Source organism: Lagopus leucura, unplaced genomic scaffold (assembly GCF_019238085.1).
Source record: "Lagopus leucura isolate 7727_CA_CO unplaced genomic scaffold, USGS_WTPT01 Super-Scaffold_100021, whole genome shotgun sequence".
NCBI classification, from domain to species: Eukaryota; Metazoa; Chordata; class Aves; order Galliformes; family Phasianidae; genus Lagopus; species Lagopus leucura.
In genome coordinates, this window is record NW_024962274.1 from 1,662,393 (window position 1) to 1,668,106 (window position 5,714).

The window sequence follows — 5,714 nt, forward strand, 5'->3', positions numbered from 1 at the left end:
GGGGCAACACGGGAACAGGAGAGAGTTCAAGGCAGATTTGAGAGATTGCCATGGCAAAGCAAGAACATTTGGCAACAGAGGCTGAGCAGGTCTCCCAATGTTGCTTCTGTCTCTCCTGGCCATCATGCTCCTTGCTCCTTCCTTCTCAGGGTGCAAGATCCTGCAGCAGCCGCTTGGCTTGGCTTTACTCTTGGCTGTAATGTTACTTCTTGATCTGTGGCTGTGAATCCAAGCTCAGAGCTGGCATACCACCAGGCCAAATGGACAATACCAAGATCTGTCTGTTTGTATATATTTGTAACAGACTTCTTGGGTTAGAAATATTAGAGAATGTACTGCTCTTCTCTTGGCCTCTGCTGGCATGTTTGCCAATGCAAAGTGCCATGTACGCTGCTAGGTGAGGATGCGTCCAAGTCTTAAAACCATGCTACTGTATGAATGGAGCAAAATGAGTGCTGGGACACTCAAGAAGCGAGGTTTTAATTTTAATGCATGCCTCTGGAGCCAAAGGTCAGGTTGGAGCCACCCTCCCTTGAACAAAATCCCCACCACAGCACTGTATTAACATGATACCTAAAAATGCAGCTGCGCTCTCGGGTTAAAGTCCTGGCTCTGCAGCAAGCACACTCTGGCAGGATCAGTTTCGAGAATGGAGAAATACAGTGTCTGACGCACGCTTAAATGTCTGATCTGCTGTGCAGTAATGCACCAAGCACGTCTTGAAACATGGGCTTTGCCAGTTGCCAGCACACACCGGGGTCGGGGTTAGTTACATTGTTAATGTAGTTTATAGCAGATATGGAGAAGTCTAGGGAGGAGAAAACAAATGCTTTTCTTATAGTCCTGTGGCTCAGAGCAAATGGATAGCACTGGAAGAGTGAAATAACTGATTTCTTCAGGAGTATTCATAGCATGCGGAGAAGTCTTGTTGCTTCGTGGGGCTCATGATGATGTTCTCTTGGGCAGCATCTGGCTCTGAGCAGATGCCTACAGTAGCACAGTGCAGCGTTCTGACTCTGTTGTGGAAGTCTGTATGACTAAGGTAGAAATTTCTCATCAAGTAGAGGGCCAGCTTGAAACAGATCCTTGTTAATTGCAGGACATAACCATGATGGCAGCAAGCTGCAACAGCATGGAGGGCTTATTTAACCAGGAATATGTCCTTGCAACCCAAGGGGCAAACTGTAGCCTTTGTCCCATGCCTTCCTGTTTTAAACTAAAAGATTTATTCACCATCATATCACCATTCACAGTCCATTGGCTTCATGCATCTCAAAGGGCGGCTGTTGGTCGGCCAACACCAAGGGCAATTTTAACTGCTTTTTTCAGACTACCCTAGCCATGAGGTGACTCCTTGCCCACTCTCACATGCCAGATGACCTCCAGAAATCCTTAGAATATTCTGTCTTTCACATTGGTTTCAGACCGCTGTTCTCTCCCTTAGTTTTTAGCCTGTAAAGTCAATTCGGTGCCTCTGTGCTGCACTTACCATCATGATTCAGTGCTGGTGCAGGTATGAATGCCTATCTGACATCCCTTAGTGTTGGGGTTACACGTCAACCAAAAGCAAGTGCTGGGATTTCTGAAATGGGGAGTAGGGTGAGGGAAAAATGCTGACCCTGATGTTTATAACTCCTTGGAAAATGGGAAGCACATTGCTGGCAGCCCCCCATTTCCTTCTGCATTGCTCTGGGCTGGTGTTCTGTGAGCAGGGGTGGGAACAAAAGCCAGGAGGCTTTGGAACGTCTTACTAAATGAAAGGACTGTTCCCCAGCTGGCAGCATGGGTGCGAACTGCTCCTTCGGGGCATTGGAAACATGAGCGAGGACCTTAGTGGGTTGAGTCGCATGTGCTGGCTTTTCCCTTGTTGCCTTAGGGAACAAATAAGTCCCTCGTTAGCCCTCGGGTGGTCTGGACCGTGTGTTCTGGGTGGCATGCCACTTCCCTGGCCTGACCCTGACCCTGCAGCACAGTGGGAGGAAGATGACGGGTGGGTGGAGGCAGGCGCTATTTTTGCTCCCGTATCGCTATCTAGTTAGACTCCAAGATGCTGTCCTTCACTGCTGTCTGCCGCCTCGCTCGCTCTGTGACTCTCAAGTGTTTACCATTGACATGCTGCGAGCAGATGGACTGGCAAGAAGAGATAAATTTGACCCAAGAAGATGTCATTTGAGGAACAGCTGAGGCTAGTGTTTCACCAGATGTCCCAGCTTTAACCCATTAGCGACTTCAAGGAACTCAGTGTTGTCAATGGCTTGAGCAGACTCTGTTACCACACAGGCAGGGCACAAGGGCTATTGTTAAAATCTACCCAATAAGTAGTTATTCTCGAGTTTTTCAATTGTGCTGCCATAAGCTCAGACCCAAAAGGACTGTGGGGTAGTCATGTCCTAAGTGCATTCTGCCCCTTGGCCCAAGCAAGCAGAAGCAGTAAAAATGTTACCCATTTCATGTTAAATGAACCTGCTTTTGCACAAAAAAACAGATACCGTGTTACAGCAGTACCCACAGGTATTCTCAAAGACATCCATGTGATTAGAGTAGCTGGTTTTCCCCTTAGCTGTATTGAGTGTCCCAAGAGACTGTTTCTTCTGCTGCGAGATCAAATGCAGATAGATGAGCTTAGTGGCTGTATACCTCAGGCTGTGACAACGTGGGCTGCTCATCAGATTGTGCCTAGAAAATACTGCAGAGTGGTGAATGAGCCTGATGAGTGGGTGGACATGCATGCACAGTCACAGAGTGAGACAGTTTACGTGTAGCTGAGCAGAACACTTTCCAACATCGTCGACTGAGTGCAAACACAGCACCAGAGCAGCAATCAATCTGCATCTGCACCGAGTGGTTCTGTAGCTCTGCCTCCTGGAAGAGCTGTCATCTGGCTTTGGGGTAGGCTTAGCAAAGTAATAGCTACATTCAAACTGATAGAATAAAATGGCTGTGGCTGCGCACTCATTCCTTAACTGGGGAAGTAGGATATGTGGGTATTATCTCCCACCTTTCACTGATGCTTTGATGCTGCTGGTTTTTAAAAGCGACTTGACCACTGCTGGTGGGGCAGTCCCTGTTCTGCAGTGGTATCCAGGCGGTGCATGGCCAGGTGTCTGTGCGTTATTTTGCTGTGTCCCTTTTCCTGCTGCCTGCATTGTGAAGAGTTGAGCATCTTACAGTTAGACTAGATGATGGTGGTTGTCTTTTCCAACCTCAGCGATTCTTGCATTTGTTTCCTATCTGAAGTTTTAGAGCCTTATGTTAAACCTCAGTTTATCATTTTTAGCTCTGACAAATCCACTGGAGTGCATGCTTGTAGCCAGAAAGTACCACCCCATTAGCTTGTGTTCATTGATGGATGCTTTTTTTTCACTCCAGGCAATTTTGAGCCTAATCAAACTGCCCTCCTCAAATTAACTGCCTTGCTCAAGGCTTGGGAGGTAGAACAACAACTCCTCTCTTTATCTGGGAAAATGTGAGGGAGTATTTGTCATGGTACTCGACCCTTCTTTTGCTGGACCTCCACTGGGTGATCTGGGGGAAGTCAGCAGTTAAAATCTGCTTCTGTCTTTTCTGCTGTAGAGTGCTGGGATAGAGCATCCCTCTTGGCAGTGTTCTGCACAGGTTTCTACCATGCTTTATGAGATATTTAGGACTAGATTTTCATCTATGTCCCCCAGTCCCAGGCATCTGATTATTTATTTATTTATTTTTAATTTTCACCCGTAAGGTGCCATATATTTCTTGACTGATGCCTGGGACGTGATAGCACTGAAACCAGAGGCTAAAGCATAGCAGCAGTCTTTCCCCTGCAGACATTTTAATCCGTGCTGGTCTTAGAACTCTTAGGGAGACCACTCCTGAGCCCACTCATGAAACTCAGAGACCCCTACTGCGAGGTTTGTGCTGTAGATTTGAGCTGGGATCCAAGTGCCCAACTGCAGATGCCAGCATTTACACACGCTGCCCAGCTGCTTCTGGATGTGTGTGCTGTTTATGTGCAGACTCCAGCTGGTTGCTACAGTAGGATTTAGCCAGGCAGGGTCTGTTGGGGAAAAGCTTCCCTTTGCTATAGAGATGAGGCAGCATCTGTTTTGCTGCTAAGACAAACTTCATTACCCTGAGACTGCCTTATGGACAAGAAAAGCCACAGAAGCTGCTCCAGAGAGGAGAAGAATTCAGTAGTGATCTCAACACAAGAGGTGCCAGCTGTTTGATGTCTCTGCCCTCCTTGAAGTGGCAGTTCTGTTATAAAATCAAAGTACAGAAAGCAAGAAATCCCTCTTTCTGTCCTAGCAATTATGATTTTGGTGATGAAATGGCTTCTTTTCTCATGGGGTCACCTCCTCCCCAGTCTCCCAATCCTGCTGTGTGTTCAGGGTGGGAAGATACAATCATGAGGATAGGCTTGATTGGAAACAGTTCATGGCTGGGCAAAACAAGAGGCTGCTTTATGCGTTGGATTGGGGAATCCAGCACTACTGTGGGCTGTCCTCAGTATCCTTCCCAGGCCGCCCAAATGAGAGTAGGTGTTTTAAACATTAAAGTAAATGCCATTTAAATGTTGATGTTTTGTTCGAGAAGGTTTTTCTATTCTTCCCGCTCCTCTCCCCCCTTCTCCAGGGTGCTGGGAAGTTCACCCCAGAAAAAAGCAAGACTGGAGAATGTGTGTCTCTTGGGGGTTTTTGATAACTGATAAGAATTGTGGAAAGTCCCATAGGTGAGAGTTTTCCTTCATTACTCAACAAGACTTGGCGCTAATATTTCTTAGGAACCTGCCGCTGTCTGTGCCTCTTTTTATGTGCTTTGATTGTTATGACATGTACGGTAGCTGAGATTGAAAATTCATTGAACTGGGGCCAACATCTTAATGGCCACTGGATTGGGAATTTGGTGGTTTTTGAGGTACGCGATGTCAGTGGTTCACCCCTGCATTTCCGGGTGAGTATTCGCTGAGTATTTGCGAGTGCTCTCAAATGGAGAAAGCTGTACTCCTAGGTTAGCCGTTCTAATGAGGGCAGAGGAGAAGCTCCGCTCTGCAGTTCAATTTGTTCTGCTGCGTGGTAATTGTTAACGGCACTTTTCTTTGCAGACAAAGCGGATATTTTGTCAGAATAAAAATGGTCGGGCTTATCAGTTTCTTTCTGATTAGCGCCATCAGTCAGTGCTTCATTTAGGAAGGCTCCTTTAGATGAGAGAGTTTTCTGGAGTTTGCTGTTGTCTTTACTTGAAAGCATTCTGATCTGAGTTAGAACATTTTTACACATTGTCTGAGAAATGTGATTGGTTTGGGGTGTGAGTTTTGTATTTTGTAAGTGCAAATCAGGAGAATAAGTGCCCTCCCTCAGTGTTTGTACTAAACAAGTGTTACCCTTTCGGTGTACTGAGTGTATAATCCATGCCCAGCAGTGGAGTGCTGCTTTCATATCACTGAGTAGTGGAAGTGACCTGGTGCTACAACTGCAAGGCCAAGCCGTACAAGGGCAGAGCAGTATCAGTTCCCTTGTGACCAGCAATGTATGTGCTGGTGGAGCCACCGTCCCCCGAGGTGCTGAAGAAACATGTAGATATGACACTTAGGGACATGGTTTAGTGGCCAATATCTGTGGCAGGTAGGCGGTCAGGCTAGATAATCTTAGAGGTCTTTTCAAACCTTTATGATTCTCTTGGACACAGCACTTTGCTTGCCCTGCAGTTCTTGCTCTCCTTCAACACTGCATGGC